This window comes from Prionailurus bengalensis, chromosome D2 (assembly GCF_016509475.1).
Source record: "Prionailurus bengalensis isolate Pbe53 chromosome D2, Fcat_Pben_1.1_paternal_pri, whole genome shotgun sequence".
NCBI classification, from domain to species: Eukaryota; Metazoa; Chordata; class Mammalia; order Carnivora; family Felidae; genus Prionailurus; species Prionailurus bengalensis.
In genome coordinates, this window is record NC_057351.1 from 19,332,973 (window position 1) to 19,357,546 (window position 24,574).

The window sequence follows — 24,574 nt, forward strand, 5'->3', positions numbered from 1 at the left end:
GAACAAATCAGTAGACTATAGATGCTGGTGAAGATAGGAAACGGGAAGCCTCTTGCACTGTTGGTGGGAATGCAAACTGGTGCAGCCACTCTGGAAAACAGTGTGGAGGTTTCTAAAAGAGTTAAAAATAGTTCTACCCTATGACCCAACAATAGCACTGCTAGGAATTTACCCAAGAGACACAGGAGTGCTGAAGCATAGGGGCACTTGTACCCCGATGTTTATAGCAGCAATTTCAACAATAGCCAAATTAGGGAAAGAGCTTAAATGTCCAATTGATGAATGGATAAAGAAATTGTGGTTTATATATACAATGGTTTACTACATGGCAATGAGAAAGAATGAAATCCGGCCTTTTGTAGTAACGTGGATGCAACTTAAGAGTAATGCTAAGTAAAGTAAGTCATACAGAGAAACACAGATACCATATGTTTTCACTCATGTGGATTATGAGAAACTTGACAGAAGACCGTGAGGGAAGGGGAGGGGGAAAAAAGAGAGGGAGGGAGCCAAACCATAAGACTCAAAAACTTAGAATAAACTGAAGGTTAATGGAGGGTGGGAGGGAGGGGAAAGTGGGTGATGGGCATTGTGGAGGGCACCTTTGGGGATGAACACTGGGTGTTGTATGGAAACCAATTTGACAGTAAAATTAAAAATTATTTTTATTAAAAATTATTAGACTTCATAAAAATTTGTTTCCTCTCCATTTCTTTTTTCCCACTTCTACCATTTAACCTCTTTCTTTCCATACTTATGAGACTTAATTTTGATTGAAATTTGGCTGTTTGCAGTCAAGTCATTTTCATCAGCTGCAGATTTATTACTATCAAGTTGCAAAGAAAAAATGCCACAGACTTTAAAAACAATTCATACTTTTTCTCAAAATATTCTCAGCAATGTCAGTAACATTTATTGAAAGATCCCATGGTGATTACCTTGAAAATTATAAGCATTCTAAAAGTTCTGGTCTGTTGAAATAAAATTAGGTGTTTGACAATGGTCAATCTTGCCATGTTAAGCACCCGTTCTCTTGAAACCACTCTGTCCTGTGAGAACAAAAATAAACAATAAGCAACCTTAGTTTTCCTCCCTGATACAAATATTTTGAGAATTAAAGTGAAAAAATGACACACTTGAAACCCTTTTAACTATCCAAAAAATAGGGGAAGTAATAGGAATATTTTAATCACAATGACAAACTCAACTGGCTTAAACAAAAACGTAAAGGAATTATTGACTGATGCAATTGAAGTCCAGGAATGGCTAGATCACATGCTCAAGTGTCATGTGTTTGTGTGTGTACTCCATTTTAGCATGTTTTCTGTATCAGTTTCTTTTTCAGACAGGTCCTCCTTTATGCTAATAAGAGCCTCTGATTCATGTTCTCACAGTTCAGCAACTGTAGTAGAAAGAGAGCTTCTCTTTCCTGCTAGTTACAACAAAAATCCCAGATTGCATCTCAGCCCAGTAAGTACCGTGTAACTCTCCATGAACCAATTACTGAGGTCCACTAGATGGAATGTTATGATTGGTGAGACACAGCTCATACACTCTTCCCTGAAGTTGGGAGACTAGTTTCTATCTCATCTAATCACATGGACAGAAATAGTAAAATTAGGGTGGTGTTTCCTGAAGGAACAAGAAATATATACTGAACGTGCAAAAACACTATAGAGTGTATTGGTTAAAATTTTTTTGGAATGTGGGTGCAAGAACAACCCAAAATTATAGTGGTTTAAACAAAAATAGAAGTTTATTTCTCTCCCACATTCAAGAATCCCAGTGGTGGTCTCATCAGAACTAAGATACTCCAAGGTGTAAGATATCCAGATCAATTACCTCGTCATTGCACCGTATAGTTCCTCTGTTTTAAAGGTCACCTCATAGTCTGATATGGATGATGCAGCTCCAGCTATTACATCCTGGAAATTATGACCAAATGACAACACAGCCATTTGGTCGTGTCTAGCTAATATATGGCCTCGTGTCTTGGAATATACGGCCTTTGAGTTACCATGCACAAGCCAAAAATGGGTTAAAATACGTGGTTTTCAGATGAGAAAGATGAATAGTGGGGAAAATCTAAAAGTCCTTACTACACATATTTAAATAAACAAGTACAACATAAGGAATAAGTGCTAAGTCAGTAAGATAATGATGGGTTTGGCTTTATATTTCTGGAACATTAAGCAGCTATAATTTTTGCTTATGATATTCCATGATTTAATAATTTTTTTATCTTTTTAAAAATTTTCACACTGAAAACAAAAAAAACCTTATTAAGCTCCTTGCATGCTGTGACAAAATTTTTAATATCTCTTCTGTATAAAGAACACAATCTCTGGTAAATGAATGAGCATTTGACAAATCAATTCATGGCTTAAATGAACACAGAGGAGAATATTTTCTTTATGGTAAAAGACTCCTTCCATTTGATTTTAAGCGACATAATTTCTTCTCACAGATTACTTCCAGTTATTTTTTAAGAAGAAGGATGACCCAGAGGTACCTGGGTAGCTCAGTTGGTTAAGTGTCAGACTCAAACTCATGAGTTTGAGGCCCACATTGGGCTCTCTGTTGTCCACGTGGAGCCTGCTTTGGATTTTCTGTCCCTTCTCTCTGCCCCTCCTTTGTTCATTCTCTCTCTTCCTCTCAAAAATAAACACTAAAAAAAAATTTGTTTTTTTTTAATGACTCACCCAACTTTGAGAAAAAGAAACTCTTCTTTCTTTAATGACCTGAACAAATGGAAACAAAAAAGAAGGAAAGTACCACTGGCCAATACTCTGAAAGTGACTGGTTGGGTACCTATGACCCAGAAAGGATCACAAAAGAGACTGATATGATTCATTGCTATCATAACTAAGAGAAATAATAATGACAGCATTTTTATTCATGCAGGGTCTCCTTTCAAGTTCATGATTCACCTACAAGACCTCAATTCTCATGCCACCTCCTATGAAAGCAGAGAATGAGGGCAACAAGGAGGTTATGGTCTTTGCTATGAGAGCTGTTTGTCAGAGTCCATTCAGTGAGTCAGTTCCTGGAAGGTGAGTTCAGTGCTTGGAGGTAGGGTCACTGGCTGGTTTAGCAACTTATCCACTATGCTGATTTTAGCATCTTGTTTCTCACTCTCCTCATAGGGAGTCCAGGACAGGTCATGCTGTAGCTTATAGGTACCAAGAAAGTTATGTGGACAATTTGTCCCCTATCCCTTTAGATAATAATAATAAATAGAAAATAGATATAAATAGGGGTGACCCGGTGGCTCAGTTAAGCCTCCGACTTTGGCTCAGGTCATGATCTCGCAGTTCATAAATTTGAGCCCTGCTTCAGGTTCTGTGGTGACAGCTCAGAGCCTGAAGCCTGCTTCATATTCTGGGTCTCCCTCTGTCCCTCCCCCACTCATGCTCTGTCTCTCTCTCTCAAAAAATATATAGAAACAATTTTATAAAAATAGATATAAATTTATATTTATATAAATAAGAATATATAAGTATATTTATATATATGTTTATGTTTATATAAAATATATATAAATAGAAAAATACTGCTGATTTCTCTCTAATTTATAAGGATAGTAAATATTGCCAGATTTTTTTCCCCTCTATATCACAAGCTACATGGTGCAAGTCAGCATCTGTTCAAGCATCTTCCAATACCTTCCTGGCTTATTCTTTTTTTTCAATTTCTTTTAATGTTTATTCATTTTCTGCGAGAGAAAGACAGACTGTGAGCAGGGGAGGGGTAGAGATAGATGGGTACACAGAATCTGAAGCAGGCTCCAGGTTCTGAGCTGTCAGCACAGGGCCCAAGGTGGGGTCTAACTCACCAACCATGAGATCATGACCTGAGTGGTAGTTGCCAAACCGACTGAGCCACCCGGGCGCTCCTGTTTATTCTTGTCAATATTGGATTTGCTCAGCTATGACCACCAGCTTGGTGTCATTTGCTTGGATGAATTCATCTGCCTTCTGCACATGGTCTGCTAGTGCTAGAAGCACTAGCACTAGCTAGGAGAGTGTAGTGGGGGCTCACCAGGGCCAGGCCACTGGGGTTGGTGTGAGCTCCACCAGTGCCCCTGTCACCGGCTGAACTATTTGTTTTGGGGGACTCCCTCCATCTGCCCCAACATTGAAGCATCCTCCATTCTAACACATGATCCTCCTGATCACTCCAGCAGCACGAAGCAGAAGACCAAGCCCAATTTCTTTATTCAGAAATATAGTCTCCAAACTTCAAGGCAAAATCTTAAGATTCTGTTAAACACTGAAAAACTCAAAAGCTGTATTGAAATCTATGATTCATGATAGATAGAAGAAACCAGGAAAATAACAAATGGGGAGAAAAGTTAAAACCAGGAGAGGGAGAATTTTGACACAAGACAAAAAGCTGTTACTCTTCAGCGACCAGTATTAGGATCCCAGATCATTGAAATCACCTCAGAATTCATCATTTCAACACAACTGAACAGGTTAAATACCACTTTCAGTTATAACCTCCTCTCCATTTTCCCCCCACCCCATTCAAAGAAATGTATATACATGACTAAAATTTACATTTGTTCAGAAATCTGCACAAAAGGGAGAAGAATATAGGAAGGGGCATCACTATTTCTTTTTTTTCTTTCTTTTTTTTTTTTTTACATTTATTTTTGAGAGACACAGAGAGAGAGCGTGAACAAGGGAGGGGTAGAGAGAGAGGGAGACACAGAATCAGAAGCAGGCTCCAGGTTCTGAGCTGTCAGCACAGAGTCCAACACGGGGATCGAACCCACGAACCGTGAGATCATGACCTGAGGCCAAAGTCAGACGCTTAACCGACTGAGCCAACCAGGTACCCCAACACTATTTTTTACTGGGGTGCCACTGACTGTCAGAGTCAATGACCAATACCAGGTAAGGGATTTATTATACCCTATGGTTGGATCTAATTGTAGCCATTAGAAATTAGCTTCTTTCAGATGACAGGTATACTTTCCTATGTCCCAAGTTTTGAAACGTGTTTGTGTTCTTGTGTTTGTCCCCTTGCCTACTCCAGAAGTCTTGGGAGAGGTTTGTCAGGAATGAGCAAGTAAACAAGATGTACAAAAATAGAAAGTGATTAAGAGGGCCTATGAGGGAAAAAAAGAGGAGTTATGAGCACCAAGAGTGGACAAAAAAGGCGTAGTGAATTGAATTGTGTCCCACAAAAAGAATTTTTCACAGGATGCAGGCAAAAGATGGCAAGACATAAGGAGCTGAAATAAAGATAACAGTGCTCAGGAAATAAAAACTAAAATAAAAAAGGTGTTTTCTGTGATCAAAGGTTTTTCTGTGAAATAAAGACATAGGAAGGATACACAAAGATTTCTAACAATTAAGATTTCTAGTATGACTTAGCACTTTAATCTACGTGAATGTATAATTTGATTTAAAAGTAAACAATTAACTATTTAAAAACTAAAAAAGAGAAAGATATTTAAGTCCTAGCTCTTAGTACCTGTATATGTAACCTTATTTGGATAGAGAACCTTGCAAATGTAATCAAGGTTAAATGAAGTTATATGGATTAGGATAAGCCTTAAATCCAATGACTGATGTCCTTATAAGGAGGGAAAGATTTAGAAACAAAGATACAGAGATACAGATATACATAGGGGAGAAAAGGCCATGTGCAGACAGAGGCAGAGACTGGAATCACACAGCTATATGCCAAAGAATGCCACTGATGGCCAGGAACTATGAGAAGCCAGAAAGAGGAAAAGGAAGGATTCCATGAGCCTTAGAGGGATTATGGCCCTGCCAAAATCCTTGTTTTCAGAATTCTAGCCTCCAGAATTGTGAGATGATAAATATCTCTTATTTTAGGTTTATAACTTGTTACAGTAGCCTCAGGAAACTAATACAAGTGAAAACTATATGTCTGGGTCAAATTTTTGTTACATCACCAGGAGCAGGCAGTAGATTCTCCAGAAAATGAAAAATATGTCATTGATCATTTAACCTGAAGGCAGTGAAAATCAGGTTAATAGAAATGAGACTTTGCAGTCCATAGCATGCTGTAGTGAATCACTTGATTAAACAACTCCCTGGGATCATCTGGAATAAATTGACTTTGTGGGGCACCTGGGTGGCTCAGTTGAGCATCCAACTTCGGCTCAGGTCATGAGCTCACAGTGAGTTCGAGCACTGTTTCAGGCTCTGTGCTTACAGCTCAGCACTTGGAGTCTGCTTCAGATTCTGTGTCTCCCTCTCTGACCTTGCCTTGCTCATGCTCTCTCTCTCAAATAAATAATAAACATTTTTTTAATTAAAAAAGAACTGACCTTTGAAGGACTTTTAGGGGAACTGAGCTCCTCTCTGGCCATATAAAGAGCATGAGAAATTAATAATGTGGGGTGGATATTTCTAATGAAAACAGAAAATTTAAATAGAAGTTCAAATCCTTAAATTATCTTGACTAGGATGAACTAAAGAGTATTGTTGTTTAAACTAACTGGGGACCAAACTCCTTCAGGTTATTGAGTTGACAGTCATGATTTCTTATGTGGTAATTACAGCATTGGTAACAAAACAGTGTGATATCAAGAATTTGAGGATTAGTGGCAAGATTTAGAAGATGCTCCCCCAAATGCTCCCATCCGCCCTCTGCCATGAATTTTCAGTCAAATGAATCAGCCTCTATGCCCATGCTTGATGAGGCTACTCCCGCCTTCTTAGACACTAACTCTCTTATGTGAACGAATCCTTTTGCCAAAGAAATTCACTTTCAGTGCCTGTCCCCAATCCTTTCTTCTCACCACTGTTCACAGTATTTGGATATAAAGTGGAGGAAGTTACAGTCTAAATTTTTAATTGTAGTATGTGGTGGAAATTGCAGAAAAGATACTATATCATGGTGGTTAAGAACATAGGCATTAGTGCCAGACTGCCTGGGTTCAAATCTCCTCTGTGCACTGTGTGACCTTAGTCAAGTTCCTTTAGTTTCCTTATCTGTAAAATTGCAATAACAGTTTTACACATTATGGTTTTTGTCAGAATGAGTTAACATATATAAAACATGCTTAGAAGAGCTGACACATAAGTGCTATATTAGTCTTAGTAATTATTGCATGCCATATTAAACTACCATTAGGATACAGTCTCTGAGAGCTCCAACCAAGAATCATCTCTTGGTGCAGACTTTTCTTGCACTGTTTCCAACCTGATGTTTTTCACACCTTTGGATCATTGTCACCCCCAGCACAGTCAATCCACACATCTATGTTGAGCCCACACATGTGGCTAAAGAAACAAAGACAACAAAGCCATATGTGCTGCTACTAGATTCATCTTATGTGATCTGCAACATGGAAAGAAGTAGAGTTATATAGTGACACCCAAGTAGTAAGTCTCAGGTTAAAACTTCCCTTTTATGTGTAACTACCATTTACTGAAGACATTTAGTATGACAGACTATGTGCTTCCCACTTATAAGCTGTTATACACTGAATATTCCCCCCTCCCCCCCATTCATATGTTGAAGCTCTGACTCCAATGTGGTGGTCTTTGGAGGTAATTAGAGTTGGCTTATAAGAATAGACACCAGAAAGCTCTCTCTCTCTTTCCCTCCCTTCCTCTTTCCCCTTTCCCCGGCCCCTGCTTCTGTCTCCCTTTTCATTCCCCCACCTCTCCACTTTTCTCTCTTCTGTGTGAGGACACAGCAAAAGACCAACTATGCTGGTACCCTGATCTCAAACTTCATCTTCCAGAATTGTGAAAAATAAATTCCTATTGTTTAAGCCACTCTGTCTATGGCATTGTCTTATGACAGCTTGATCTAAGACACAGGGATTTATCCACTGTCCTTACAAGGGTGCAAGACACAGTTCCTGCCCTCAGGGAAACTTGTTTAGTGGTTAGGTACTAATCTCAGTGTGAAGATACTCTAGTAGGGAAGTACACCAAAGATAGCTTGAAGAAGAAACATATAAGCTGCCCCCTAGACACACATAACTTTCTGCCAAATACAGTTATTTTTTTCCTTTCTTGATGACACTAAGCCATGTAATTTGAAAACAATGTCAAACACTGTTTCTTCCCACCCACTCAAACTAGGCCAACTTCTCAGGATCTATGCCTTTCTCCTTCTCTCTCTCTGCGCATGTGTGTGTGTTGGTGTGTACATGTGAAAATGCACATCTCCCTTCATTTCTGCTCCCACTTGCTTCAAAATTCTTGGAAGAAGTTGGACCAAGAATCACCAATGTCCTGGAGTTTTGAAATAGTCTTACCTTGGTTAAGTGATGGTGGTTTCAGAACCAAGGACAACAGTTGTTGCCCCATCTGTTCTATCCTGTATTTTGTTTCTATCTACACCTGTAGTAGTGCTGTATTCGGAATTCCCCAGACACAGCTTAAGTTACACTATAAGAAAATAATGCTACTAGTACAATAATAGTAGCAATACATAGCATTAATTTGAGAGCTTAATATATAGTAAACATGTATTATTTAATTTAATTCCCATAACAGCCCTGTAAGGTATTTTTATTATCCCGTTTAGAGTTGGGAAACAAATTCAGGAAAACAAGGTCAAGTGGCTTGCCCAAGGTTACAAAGATAGTATGAATTGGAGCCAGAATTGGAATATAAATTAGGTATTATTCAACTTGACATCTCTAATTACATAACTCTTCGCCAAAACTATTGTTTCTCTGAATAACTTTTTTTACAATACTGTAATATTTTGTTTATAATAAAATAACTGTTTTCTAGTAACACTATCATAATCATGAATATTTCACTGTAATAACTCTGTTGATCATGATTTAATTAATCTTGGGATATGGAGTTCCCATGAAGCCAGGTAACATGTGGAGTCCCCATTAAGGAGTCATACTGAAATGTTGAGGCAAGAACTCCATAGTTAACTATTGCTTTCAGTCTCAACCTGTGAATGATGCAGTTACTGACACCTATAGAGAGGAATCAAGAAAGGAAATGGTTATGAAAAAGTAGTGTCTTTCAGGGACTTTACTAGGCATTTTTGCAATATGTTGAAATTTATTGTTCACTTTCAAAAATAGAGCTTATTACAGTTTTTTAAATTATAAATACATACGCAAGAGAAAAAATCAAAAGGAAAAATTAACTCATTTTCAAATACTTCAATATAACAATTCTTTCTATTTTTTGTGTATTTCTTCACAGTCTTTTCTTTATAAAGTAAATTTTATCGTCAGGGAGTAAGTGGGTTAGGATCCTGCCCCTCACATTCCTGCCTCAAAGCTGTTATTTTTCAATTAAACATATTGGGGTCCCAATTAAGCCTCATTTGAAAAAAATATATAAAAATTTATCTAGTAAGAATTTTAGATAAGATTGTGGATATTTTCTAGTTGAGTTTCAATTATAAACCACAAATATTTGTATCTAATGTAGTGACCCGAGAGAAATATCGAATCTGAAAGTTTCTAGAACTCTATCAACTTGCTATCTATGTAAACACCACTATGTAGTACTAAGTGACTTTTCTTTTCTCTCCAAATAGTAAAATTGTGTGTGTTTGTGTGTGTTTCCTTCTGCAGACTTGTTAAAAAAAAACAGTGAAAAAAGTGCAAATGAACTTGAAGAACAGTTTGGGGGTGATGGAAAACTCTAAAACTGGATTGTAGTGATGGCTCACAAATTTAAATAGCAAATTTACTAAGAAGTTGTGAATTCTACCTCAATAAAATGGTTAAAAGCTAAGATAAAATTTTCCATATATGGTATATCTTGATAGCATTCATATACTTTGTCTATATACTCATGAAAAAGCTCTCTGCTTAACTACAAATAAAATTTTAAATTCATTTATATAATGTGAACATGTTTCCACCATAGTACTTTTAACTCCTTTAATCTGCATTCTTTAAAAATTGCTTAACACCAGAAGGCCATCATAATCCTGCAAATAACTAACCAGTGTAATTAAATACATATTTAAAACTTCTGTTCCTGGGTTATATCATACACTAAAATAGAAACCATTCAATTTTTAGTTCTGGCCTTTTAACATCAGCACAAGATGCAGGGCTTGATTCTGTGAACCATGAGATCATGACCTGAGCTGAAATCAAGACTCAGAGCCCAGTCAACTGAGCCACACAGGTGTCCTTGCTTTTCAATTTCTTTGTGTACTCTTCCATTTCTTTTCTAAGTGTTCTATAATTTTCTGAGGCAGATTTTTTACTTCTTTAGTTAGGTTTATTCTGAGGTATCTAATTATTTTGGGTGCACTTGCAAATAGCATTGATTGTTTTCTCTTTCTGCTACTTTGTTATTGTTGTATAGAAATGCAACATATTTAGGTATACTGATTTTCTGCCCTGAGACTTTCCTGAATTTGTGTATCATTTCTGCCCTGAGACTTTCCCGAATTTGTGTAACATTTTTTTGATGGGGTCTTTTGGGTCTTCTATATAGGGTATCGTGCTATCTGCAAATAGTGAAAGTTTGACTTCTTCCTTGCTATTTGTATGCCTTTTATTTTTTTTGTTGTCTGATTGCTGAGACTGATTTCCAACACTATGTTAAATAGTAATGGTGAGAGTGGACATCCTTGTCTTGTTCCTGACCATAACAGAAAGGCTCTCAGTTTTTCCTGATTGAGGATACTACCTGTGGGTCTTTTGTATGTGACTTCTTTGATCTTATGATAAGTTCTATCTATCCTTACTTTGTTGAGGGTTTTTATCAAGAATGGATGCTGTGTTTTGTGAAGTGTTCTTTTTCTGCATTGAGAGGATCATATGGTCCCTATTCTTTTATTAATGTGGTGTATCATGTTGATTGATTTGCAAATATTGAACCAGCTCTGAAGCCCAGAAATAAATCCCACTTGATCATGATGAATAATTCTTTTAATGTACAACCGATTTTTATTTGTTAGTATCTTGTTGAGAATTTTTGCATCCATGTTCATCAAGAATATTGGCCTGTATTTCTCCTTTTTAGTGGAATCTTTGGTTTTGGAATTTAAGTACTGCTTGTCTGGTAGAATGAATTGGGAAGTTCTCCTCCCATTTCTACATTTTGGAACAGTTTGAGAAGAAAGGGTATTAATTAACTCTTCTTTAACTATCTGGTAGAGGTCTGAAAGGTGACAGGATATTTCAACATCCTGAATGGAAAAAAATGCAGTCAAGCATTCTTTATTCAGCAAGTTTTTCAATCAGAACAGGAGGAGTGATAGTTTCCCAAACAAAAACTAAAGGAGCAGTAACCGCTAAACAAGCACTACAAGAAATTTTAAGGGGGATTCTTTGAGTGGAGGAAAAAACCAAAAAAAAGACCAAAGTAACAAAGACTAGAAAAGACCAGAGAACATCACATTTTCAGACCCCAACATTATGAAACTTGAATCAACCACAAGAAAAAATTTGCAAGTCCCTCAAATACAAGGAGGTTCAAGAACATGCTACAAAAGAAAGAATAGGTTAACCAAAATTAAATAAGAAATAAAAATAAACATGGAAACAAATGAATATGAAAACATGACAGTCCAAACCTTTTGGGTGCAGCAAAGGCAGTCATAAAAGCAAAGTATATTGCAAGTCAGGCCTATCTCAAGAAACAAGAAAGTCCTAAATGTACAATCTAACCTTACACCTACAGGAGCTAGAAAAGAAACAACAAAAAAAGCTTAAGGCCAGACATAGAAGAGAAATAATAAATAGTAGAGTAGAAGTAAATTATACAGAAACAAACAAAAACACAGAGAACAGATCAAGAAATTAAGAGCTGGTTCTTTGAAAGAATAAACAAAATGATAACTCCCTAGCCAGTCTTATCAAAAAGAAAAGAAGAAAGACCCAAAAAGATAAAATCATGAATGAAAGGTGAAAGATCACAACCAGCACTACTGAAATACAAACAAATATAAGCAATTATATGCCAAAAAAACTGGGCAAGTTGGAAGAAATGGACAATTTCCTAGAAACAAACTACCAAAACAGAAACAAGAAGACATAGAAAATTTGAGCAAAGAAATTGAATCAGTAATTAAAAATCTCCCCCAAAACAAGAGTCCTCCAGATAGCTTCCTAGGGGAATTCTACCAGACATTTAAAAAGAGTTAATACCTATTTTTCTCAAACTGTTCCAAAAAATAGAAATGGGAGGAAAACTTCTTAACTCATTCTATGAGGCTAGCAGTACCTTGATTCCAAAACTAAACAAAGACTCCACTAAAAAGAAGTACAGGCCAATATTCCTGATTAACATGGATGCGAAAATTCTAAACAAGATACTAGCAAATCAAATTCAACAGTACATTAAAGGAATTATTCATTACGATCAAGTATAATTTATTCCTGAGCTGCAGCGTTGGTTCAATATTTACAAATCAATGTAATATTCCACATTAATAAAAGAAAGGTTGAGAACCATATGATCCTCTCATAGATGCAGAAAAAGCATTTGACAGCATACAGCATCCATTCTTGATAAAAAAAATCCTCAAAAAGTAGGGATAGATGGAACATATCTCAACATCATACAGGCCATATATGAATGGTCCACAGGTAATATCATCCTCAATGGAGAAAAACTTTCCCTTATGGTTAAGAAAAAGATAGGGATATCTACTCTCACCATTCATTAATATAATACTGGAAGGCTCAGCTTCAGTAATCAGATGACAAAAAGAAATAAAAGGCACAGAAAATGGCAAGAAAGTGGTCAAACTTTCACTATTTGCAGATGACATAATACTCTAGGTAGAAAACCTGAAATACTCCATCAAAATTTGCTAGAATTTTGAATTGAGCAAAGTCACAGGATATAAAATCAACATTCAGAAATCTGTTGCATTTCTATACACCAATAATGAAGCAGCCAGAAAAGAAATCAAGGAATCAATCCCATTCACTATTGAACCAAAACAATGATACCTAGGAATAAACCTAAATAAAGAGGTAAAAGATCTGTACTCTGAAAACTATAGAAGACTTACAAATGATATTGAAGAGAACACAAAGAAAAGGAAAAGCATTCCATAGTTATGGATTACCCAAAGCAATCTACACACTTAATGCAATAGCTATCAAAATACCACCAGCATTCTTTGCAGAGATCGAAAAAACAATCCTAAAATTGGTATGGAACCACAAAAGACCTCAAAAAGCCAAAGCAATCTTGAAAAAGAAAAACAAGACTGGAGACATCATGATTCCTAGTTTTAAGCTCTATTACAAAGCTGTAGTCATCAAGACAGTATGGTACTGACACAAAAACAGACACATACATCAATGGAACATAATAAAAAACCCAGAAATGGACCTATAACTATGTAGTCCTCTTCAACAAAGCAGGAAAGAATATCCGATGGAAAAAAAGATAGTCTCATCAACAAATGGTACTGGGAAAACTGGATGGCGACATGCAGAGAAAGAAACTGGACCACTTTCTTACACCATACAAAAATAAATTCAAAATGGATGAAAGACCTAAATGTGAGACAGAAAACCATTAAAATCCCAAAGAATAACACAAGCAGCAACCTCTTTGACCTCAGCCACAACAACCTCTTACTAGACACTTCCATGGTTTCAAGGGAAACCAAAAGCAAAAATGAACTATTGAGATCTCATCAAGATAAAAGGCTTTTGCACAGTGAAAACATCAACACTAAAAGCCTATGGAATGGGAAAAGATATTTGCAAATGACATATCTGATAAAGGGTTAGTTTTCAAAATCTCTGAAGAACTCTTCAAGCTCAATACCCAAAAAACAAATACTCCAGTTAAGAAATTGATAGAAGACATAAATAGAAATTTTCTCAAAGGCATGCAGATGGTTAACAGACACATGAAAAGATGCTCAACATCAGGGAAATACAAAACTATGATGAGACACCACCTCACACTTGTGAGAATGGTTATAATCAACAAAAGAAACAAGTGTTGAAAGGTTGCAGAGAGAAGGTTGCACTGTTGGTGGGAATGAAAACTGGTGCAGCCACTCTGTAAAACAGTATGGAGGTTTCTCAAAAAAATAAACAAAGAACTACCTTACTATCCATCAATTACACTGTTATTTATCCAAAGAATTTAAAAATACAGATTCAAATGAGTACATGCATCCTGATTATTATAGCAGTATTATCAACAATAGCCAAACATCAAAAGAGCCCAAATGTTAATCAACTGATAAATGTATAAAGAAGATGTGGTGGATAGATAGATGATAGAGATACAGAAATAGAGATAGAGATATATAATAGAATATTACTCAGCCATTAAATATAATGAAATCCTGCCATTAGCAATGACATGGATGGAGCTAGAATGTATTATGCTAAGTGAAATAAGTCAATGAGAGAAAGACAAATACCATATGATTTCACTTATAAGTGGAATTTAAGAAACAAAACAGATGAACACACGGGAAGGTGGGGGGAGAGAAGAGAGGGAAAAAAACACAAGAGACTCTTAATGATAGAGAATCAACTGACGGTTGATGGAAGGAGGTGGGTGGGGAATGGGCTAAATGAGTGATGAGTGTTGAGGGACTTTTTATGATGAGCACTTAATGTTGTATGTAAGTGATGAATCACTGAATTCTACTCCTGAAACCAATATTGCACTGTATGTTGACTGAAATTTAAATTAAAAAAATAAATAAATGCCTGGTAGAATGCCCCTGGGAAACCTTCTGGCCCTGGACTTGTGTTTGTTGGGAGATTTTTAATTACTGATTCGATTTCTTTGCTGGTTATTGGCCTGTTCTAATTTTCTATTTCTTCCTATTTCAATTTTGTTAGTTTGTATGTTTCTAGGAATTTATCCATTTCTTACAGATTGTCCTGTCCGCTGGCATATAATTTTTCTTAGTACTCTCCTATAATTGTATTTAAGTGCTGTAGGTTGTGATCTGTCCTCTTTAATTTTGATTTTATTTTGTTCAGTCTTTCTCTTTTCTTTTGATAAGCCTGGCTAGGGGGTTATCAATATTAATTCTTTCAAAGATGTAGCTTTTAGCTGTTCATCTAGTCTACTGGGTTTTTTGTTGTTATTTCTATATTGTTTATTTCTGCTCCAGTCTATATTATTTCCTCTCTTCTGTTGGTGTTTAGGCTTTATTCTTTCTTTTCTAGCTCCTTTAGGTGTCATTAGGTTGTGTATTTGGGTCGTTTCTTGCTTCTTGATGTAGGCCTGTGTTGCAATATACCTCCCTCTTAGGACTGCCTTTTCTTCATCCCAAAGGGTTTGGACTGTCATGTATTCATTTTCATTTGTGTCCATGTACTTTATTACTTCTTTAATTTCCTGGTTAACTCATTCTTTCTTTAGTAGCACGTTCTTTAACCTCCATTATTTATGGTCTTTTCAAATTTTTTCTTGTGGTTGATTTCAAATTTCATAGAGTTATGGTTTGCAAATACACATGGTATGATCTCAATCTTTTTGTACTTGTTGAGGGTTGATATGTGACCCACTGTGTGATCTCTTTTGGAGAATGTTCAATGTGGACTCAAAAAGAATGTGCATGGATTCTGCTGCTTTAGGATGAAATGTTCTGAATATATCTGTTAAGTGCCTCAGGTCCAGTGTGTCATTCAAAGCCATTGTTTCCTTGTGATTTCTTGCTTAGATGATCTGTCCATTGTTGTAAGTGGGGTGTTAAAATCCTCTACTATTATCGTGTTATTATCAATGAGTTTCTTTATGTTTGTTGTTAATTGATTTATATATTTGGGTGTTTCAAGTTTGGGGCATAAATATAATTTTTAGATCTTCTTGATGGATAGACCCCTTAATTATGATATAATGCCCTTCTTCATCTCTTGTTACAGTCCTTGGTTTAAACTCTAGTTTTTTTTTTTCTGATATAAGTATGGCTACTCTGGCTTTCTTTTGTTGTCCATTAGCATGATAGATGGTTTTCTAGCCTCTCACTTTCAATCAGCCAATGTCTGTAGGTCTGAAATGAGTCTCCTATACACAACAATTAGATGGGTCTTGTTTTTTGGAGCATTTTTTCGTTTGTTGGTTTTTGTTTTTAATCCATTCTGCTACCCAATGTCTTTTCATTGGAGCATTTAGTCCATTTATTTTCAGGGTGATCATTTAAAGATGAGTTTAGTGCCATTGTGTTACCTTTAAAGTTGGTGTTTCTGGTGATGTTCTCTGGTCCTTTCTAGTCTCTGTTGCTTTGGTCTTTTTTTCCCCCCACTCAAGGAGTCCCCTTTAATATTTCTTGCAGGGCTGGTTTAGCGGTCATGAACTCCTTTAGTTTTTGTTCATCTGGGAAACTCTTTCTCTCTCTTTTTATTCTGAATGGCAGCCTTTCTGGGTAAAGTATTCTTGGCTGCACATGTTTCCCATTCAGCACATTGAATATATCTTGCCATTACCTTCTGGCCTGCCAAGTTTCTGTGGAAAGATCTCCTGTGAACCTGGTATGTCTTGTCTTGCATATTAATGATTTTTTCCCTTTGTTCTTTCAGGATTCTTTCTTTGTGTTGTAAGGGTTAAATTGTAGTGTAGGGCTAATGCTTAGCTTGAAAAATAACAGCTTTGTGTTGACACTGAAGGTTAAGAGATAACAGCCTTGCTTTGCTCTGGTAAACTACGCCTCATACCCTTGTAAATTAGGCTTCACCAATTAAGGAAACAAAAGTTCAAAGAAAAGAGCATCAGAGGCAGGGTCAAGGAGATCCACTGGTTGCAACTTAGAGGCAGAAAGTCTAAAGTAAACACCTCATTAGACAACTGTTTCTAACTCATCTGGAACCTGTTTGTTCTGTTCCCAGGTGATGATAAAACGATGTGATTGGTTATAAAAACTCTGTACCCCGGCTGTTCGGGGCCGCACTCTTGTCAAGAGTGTTGGTCCCGATCGGTCGGCCTTGCCTCTCATTGTAATAAACTTTGTTGTGACTGTCACTGGTGCCCGTAGCATTCTGTTTCAGGAGTCGTGTGGATGCAATATTTGGTGCATTGGCCGGGAAAGTTAAAGGTCTGAAACAGGGCCCTTTTCCTCGGATTGCTCCGCCAGAAAGTTAAAGGTCTGAAACAGGGCCCTTTCTGCGGATTGCTCCACCGACCCCTGGGAAGAAGCTCAGGATTGGGAGAAGTAAGGAATTCTTGGGGCGCGCCATTTGGATGACTCAGGAGGGTCTGCTGGACGCGGCTATAGACCCAGAGTCAGGGATCCTACCGGGACGCTGGTGGACCCCATTTGGTTTGGTTTTTGTCAAGAAGGATCCTATTTTCAGGTGGCTGCCACAGCCTACTGGCCTAGAGATCTCAAACTTGTGTTTTCTTCATGTCTTGTCTTCTTCCTGTTGACTGTGCGTCCTTGTCAGTTCTGCCTATCTTTGTCATGGGTCAAAATCAGAGTACCCCCACCCCTCTGAGTCTCATACTAACCCATTTCCAGGACTATAAGAGATCTACCTCAGTTTTCCACCTCCACGTTAAGAAGCCAGTCCTTCGAATTCTCTGCGAGGTGGAATGGACCAGCTTTCAGGTGGAATGGCCTCCACAGGGGACCTTTGACCTTACATTGGTATATAAGTTTCATGATATTGTCTTTTCTAGGCACGAAGACCAAATCCCATATATTGGGGCATGGAGGACCCTCATCGAAAACCCTCCTGATTGGTTAAAACTTCTCTTTCCCCTTCCCCCTTGCTTCCCTAAAGTACAGGTTTTACCACTCAAAGGCAGCCCATCTGGAGCTCAAAATAAGAATCTTGATGGGACTAAGCGGCTGCGCCCTCTATCACCTGCACCGGAGGAAGAAGAAACCACCCGCCGCCCTATAGTTCTCGCCCAAAAAAAAAAAATACGGGTCAAGATGCTTCAGATCAGGAGGCAAGCCCGAGTCAGGACATTCCCCTGAGCTTGTCTCACACCCAGTCAGGGACTCCCTTCCACCCCCCCTCCCGCTGCCCTACCACTTTGTCCGGGGTCACCCCTGCAGGGTGATATCCAACCCTTTATGACTTACGTACCCTTCTCCAATAGTGACCTTTATAATTGGAAGCTTCAAAACCCCTCGTTCTCAGAGAAACCCCAAATATTAATTTCTCTTCTTGAAACTATATTTGTGACCCATCAGCCAACCTGGGATGACTGCCAGCAGCTCTTGCAGGTTCTCTTCACCACTGAGGAGCGAGATAAGATCCGTCGTGAGGCCCAGAAATTAGCGATGGGGTCAAACGGGCAACCCACCGAGGATCCTGCTGTGCTGGAGGAAGTTTTTCCTTCCTCACATCCTGAGAATTGGGACCAACACTCCTCACGGTAGGCGATCATTAACCCTATTTCGCCAGACTCTACTGGGAGGTCTCCGAGCGGCCGCCCGCCGGCCCACAAACATGTCTAAGGTAACAGAAGTAATTCAGGGAGCTGAGGAAAGCCCCTCAGCCTTCTTAGAAAGGCTCATGGAGGCGTACCGCACCTTTACCCCTATTGACCCTGAGGCACCTGAAAAATAGAAGGGCATTAAATCTGGCTTTTGTCTCACAGGGAGCCCCAGACATTCGGAAAAAGTTACAAAAATTAGATGGGTTTAAAGGAAAAAATTTATCTGAGTTGAAATAGCCCAAAAAATTTTCAACAATAGGGATTCTCAGGAAAAAAAAAAAGACAGACAAAAAATTAAGCAGGGTGCCCGTCCTGGATGCCCGTGAGGGAAGAGGACCCAGAACGCCCAAAGAATTCTGGTCTAGACAAAAGAAAAAAGATAAACAAAGGGTTAAAGTGTCACTAGGAAAAAAAATTAGTGTGCATATTGCAAACAAGAGGGACACTGGAAAAATGATTGCCCCAACTTAGTTCAACGCAAAACTCGGCCACCCCAGGTATCTGTGAGGGGAGTCAGTTTCGACTGATGGGGCCGCGGCTCGGTGGCCCCTTCTGAGCCGTTGGTTACTGTTAATATAGGGGGCCAACCTAAGACCTTCTTGGTGGACACTGGGGCAACATTTTCAGTTCTAAAACAAGATCCTGGCCCTACCAGGCAAGGGGCAACCCTGGTGCAAGGAGGAACTGGGTCCCAGACTTGTAAATGGACCACTGACCGACAAGTAGATTTAGGCTGTAAAACTGTTACACATTCTTTCCTAATCATGCCTGAATGCCCCTACCGTGGATTACTAGAGACCTACTGCATAAACTAACAGCTTTGAAATTCACTGAAGGGGGTTTGCATATTAAAGTCGGCCAGGATGGCCCAACAACAGTAATGGTGACTGTGCCACTTGGGGAAGAGGGCCTGCTCACTCCAGTGCCTAATGAAAATGTCCATGCAGTTGATCCCCTCCTTAAAAGCCTCCAGGCAGATTTCTCCAGGTATGGGCTGAAACCTATCCACCTGGGCTGGCAATTCATCAAGCTCCCATAATAGTGGAACTTAAGGCATCCGCACTTCTGATAAGAGTAAAACAATATCCCATGTCCCGGGAGGCTAGGCGGGGAATCGCTATTCACATCAAGCATTTGCGCGACTCTGGCATTTTGATCCTATGCAAGTCGCCATGGAATACTCCGCTCCTTCCTGTCCGGAAGCCTAACTCATCTGATTTCTGGCCAGTTCAAGACCTAAAAGCAGTAAACGCCAGGGTAATGGACATTCATCCCACTGTACCCAACCCTTATACTCTCCTTAGTTTGCTTCCCCCTTCTCAGGTGTATTATACAGTTCTGGACTTAAAAGATGCCTTCTTTGCCATCCCGCTGGCCCCACAAAGCCAGCCACTATTTGCATTTGAATGGACTGATTCTGAAGAGAGAAAAGCCGGACAGCTCACCTGGACACGACTCCCCCAAATATTTAAAAATTCTCGTACTCTTTTTAATGAAGCCCTGCACCAAGATTTAGAGCCATTTCGGATCTCCAACCCACAGGTAACTCTACTGTAATATGTTGATGATATCTTGTTGGCAGCCCCTTCTCATCTGAAATGCCTGAGTGCCACCAAAGAACTCTTGAGTCTTCTACAAAAACTGGGGTACCGAGTGTCAGCCAGAAAAGCACAGATGTGTCATACTGCAGTGACCTATTTAGGTTACAACCTTAAAAAAGGTAAGCACTATCTTGGTGAACAAAGAATCGGCCTATACTCGATATTCCTCAGCCTAGAACTCGCAAACAAGTCCACAAGTTCCTTGGGGCAACAAGCTACTGCAGACTGTAGATACCTGGTTTTGCTGAACTGGAGGCCCCTTTATATGCCACTCTCAAACGATCTCCAGAGTCCTTCATGTGAAGGGGAAACTCTAAAGCTTTACGAGATGCTCTCATAACCCCACCAGCCTTGGCTTTGCCAGATCCCACCAAGCCATTCCATTTGTTTGTAGCCGAAAAAGGGGGGGTAGCCAAGGGAGTTCTGACTCAGCGCCTAAGACCTTGGCACTGACCGATGGCTTATTTATCCAAACGGTTGGGTCCAGTTGCTTCCGATGGCCCCCATGCATTTGACAAATTGCCGCCACCGTGCTTCTAGTTAAAGATGCAGACAAACTAACCTTGGGGCAAGCATTGTCTGTCACGGGGCCCCATGAAGTGAAAGCTTTACTGCAGGCTCCCCCAGAGCGATGGCTGTCAAATGCTCAGATTATTCAATATCAAGCATTGCTACTCGACCAGTACGTTTTTGTGCCCCCACAACCTTAAACCCAGCCACTTCGCTGCCCGAAGGACAGAATCCCCCTCTGCACTCTTGCCCAGAAACCTTGGCAACAATCTCGTCCCTCCGCTCTGATCTTACAGACGTTCCTTTACATGACCCTGATAGCATGTTTTCAGACGGCAGTAGTTTTGTGTTTCAAGGGCAAAGGTATGCTGGTGCTGCGGTGACGACAGACCGTGAAGTTTTATGGCAACAGACCCTTCCCCCAGGAACTTCAGCCCAACGCGCAAAGCTCATCGCACTAACAAAAGCCCTAAGACTCAGAAGAAACAAGTCAGTTAACATTTATACGGACAGCCGCTATGCTTTTGCAACCGCGCATGTACATGGATCCATTTATCAAGAGCGTGGTCTCCTCACAGCAGAAGGCAAGGCCATCAAAAATAAAGCTGAAATTTTAGATCTCCTAGCAGCCATCTGGGAACCTGCGAGGCTGGCATTCACTGCCCGGGACATCAGAAAGGCAACTCCCTACAGGCAATCGAAAACCGCCTGGCTGATGCAGCAGCCCGAGAAAGCTGCCCCAACTAAAAGTAAAAGTGCCTTGGAGCTCCCCATCTTGACAGAGCCCCTGCTTCCACAGGAGCCCAGTTACACTCCTAAAGATTTGGAGTGGATTTCCAGAAAAGGGGGAACTAAGATGCTGGGACAAAAGTGGTTTCAAGATCCTGAAGGTAAGATACTCTTACCAGCGGCACTCGGGAGGCACATGGTGGGTCAGCTCCACCAAGGGACTCATCTGGGAAAAACGAGGATGGCGGAATTAGTGCGGAGAAGTTCAGGGTGCAAAGGGCTGGGAAAAGAGACTAAAGAGACGGTTGAAAGGTGTGTAAATTGTGCCCAAGTAAATCAGGGTGCAAATAGGAAGGTTTCAGAAGCTAAAAGAGATAGAGGAATTGAGCCAGGCCGCTTTTGGGAAGTAGATTTTACTGAGATTAAACCAGGGAAATACAGATATAAATGCTTGCTTGTTCTTGTAGACACCTTCTCCAGGTGGGTCGAGGCGTTCCCCACTAAATCAGAAACGGCTCAGGCGACAGTTAAGAAATTATTAAATGAAATAATTCCTAGATTCGGGCTGCCTCTGACCATAGGATCAGACAATGGCCCGGCCTTCACAGGGCAGGTGTCCCAGGGTCTAGCCCAGGCATTGGGAATAGATTGGAAATTACACTGTGCATATAGACCCTGGAGCTCGGGTCAAGTAAAAGGATGAATCGGACCCTAAAAGAGACCTTAACCAAATTGTCCCTTGAGACAGGCGAAAATTGGGTTGATGTCCTGCCTTTTGTCCTTTTGCGAGCGTGTTGTACTCCATTTGTCAAGGGATTTTCCCTTTATGAAATTTTATTTGGCAGACCTCCACCTATCCTGCTGAGGCTAGGAGACAACGTAATGGAACAGTTGGAATGGGACCATTTGCTGGCTTCGCTCATGGCCCTGCAACATGTACAGAAGGAAATAACCAGGGCCTTGAGAGAAGCCTTCACTCATCCTCCTGTTCTTCCCCACCCCTTTCAACCAGGAGACTTAGTCTGGGTCAAAAGGCATGAGCCTAAAACCCTGGAGCCGTGCTGGAAAGGACCACACACCATGATTCTGACTACGCACACAGCCGTCAAGGTAGATGGTGTCCGAACCTGGATTCATCACTCTCAGATTAAGAAAAACTGCGTGAAGGCGGGAACAACCCAGACTGATACAGAACCAGATAACAAACAGCAACGGAAGTTTCAAAGGCACCCAGAAGATCCTTTAAAGCTAAGACTGATGCGGGCATAATTTTTTGGGTTTGTATGGTGTTAAGTGTGGGGGACTGTATGAAATTGCATCCCCTATCTTTTTGGCCATACCAATGGGAACTCAGGGACACTGTCATGAGGAAGGTGATAGCATCTAATACCTCTTCCACTGTGCCTTGTTTTGTTTGTTTGATTTATGCGACTTGGTGGGGGACTCATGGGGGACTTTAGTTACTAATTATAAACAGCCAACAGGCTTTGCTCCTCCGGTCCCCGAAAACCCCTATATGGTTACCTATGGATGTGGACACAGGGATCAAGAACAAAAGTTGGCTAACATACCAGGGTAAAAAGGGCAGCACCAGTCCTCATTCCACTCCTAGTGGGACTGGGAATTGCGGGATCCACAGCTATTGGAACTGCTGGACTCATTGTGGGGGACCAAAATTTCAAAACTGTAAGCAAGTAGACTGAGACCTTGGAAACTTCAATTTCTCGGCTAGAACACCAAGTGGACTCTTTAGCCGAGGTTGTATTACAAAACAGAAGAGGGCTTGATTTACTTTTCATGAAGGAAGGGGGCCTCTGCATGGCCCTCGGAGAAACGTGCTGTTTTTATGCGAACAATTCCGGAGTAATCCGACACGCTCTCAGTTTGGTCAGGGATAATCTTAGGACCAGGGAACATGCCAGGGAGGCCAGCAATAATTGGTATCAGAGTTTATTCTCTTGGTCCCCCTGGCTCACATCACTGCTTACAGCCGTAGCTGGGCCACTGCTGTTGTTACTTCTCGGGTTGACTATTGGCCCGTGCCTTATCAATTGGTTAGTACAATATGTCAAGAAGAGAGTTAGTGAAATAAAAATTATGATGATCAGGTCCAATTATATCCCCTTAGTTCCTAATGATGAATCAAGGGATTGATTCACTGACAAGAAAAGGGGGAAATGTAAGGGTTAAATTGTAGTGTAGGGCTAATGCTTAGCTTGAAAAATAACAGCTTTGTGTTGACACTGAAGGTTAAGAGATAACAGCCTTGCTTTGCTCTGGTAAACTACGCCTCATACCCTTGTAAATTAGGCTTCACCAATTAAGGAAACAAAAGTTCAAAGAAAAGAGCATCAGAGGCAGGGTCAAGGAGATCCACTGGTTGCAACTTAGAGGCAGAAAGTCTAAAGTAAACACCTCATTAGACAACTGTTTCTAACTCATCTGGAACCTGTTTCTTTGTTCTGTTCCCAGGTGATGATAAAATGATGTGATTGGTTATAAAAACTCTGTACCCCGGCTGTTCGGGGCCGCACTCTTGTCAAGAGTGTTGGTCCCGATTGGTCGGCCTTGCCTCTCATTGTAATAAACTTTGTTGTGACTGTCACTGGTGCCCGTAGCATTCTGTTTCAGGAGTCGTGTGGATGCAACAGTGTATTTTGGGAATTTGACTATATGTTCAATGATGCTTAACTTTTATTGAATTTAATGGGAATTATCTCTGCTTCTTGGATCTTAATCTGTGTCTTTCCCCAAATTAGATAGTTTTTCAGCTAATATGCTCAAATAAAACCTCTGCCTCTTTTTCTTTCTCTTCATCTTCTGGGACTCCTGTTATATGAATGTTATTCCTCTTATATAAGTCGCCGAGTCTACTATTGTGATCCATTACCTTTGTTTCCCTCTTCTTTTCAGCTTTATTATTTTCTGCAATTTTATCTTCTGTATCACTAATTCGTTCCTCTACTTTATCCTCACTGTTATGCACTTGAGTGCATTTCAGTTATAGCATTTTTAATTTCAGCCTGACTAGATTTTAGCTCTTTTAGGTCTGCAGTAAGGGATTCTCTAGTGTCCTGTATGCTTTTTCAATCCTTATAATTTTTGTTTTAAATCCTCAGATATTTTGTTTTAAATTATATCTGTATTGATTAAATCCTGACCATTACTTCTTGTTCTTTTTGGGGGAGTGAATTCCTCCATCATGTCATTTTGGAGGGAAAAAATAATAGAAATTTAAACTTAAAAAATAAAGGAAACTAGACACTAAATGTGTTTGGGTCTGCTTGTTAAGCTTGATAGGAAAAATAAAAAGAGATAGAAAATTAAAAACTTAAATAAAAGTTGTTCTTTCTGTATCCAAGGGAGGGCGGGGGAACCAATAAACAACAACAACAACAAAAAACAAAG

General features: G+C 39.6%; 1 pseudogene; it reads right to left on the reverse strand.

Moving 5' to 3' along the window:
* Positions 1-3,031: 3,031 nt before the first annotated feature.
* LOC122492607 lies at positions 3,032-21,392 on the reverse strand (annotated as a pseudogene).
* Positions 21,393-24,574: the final 3,182 nt, after the last annotated feature.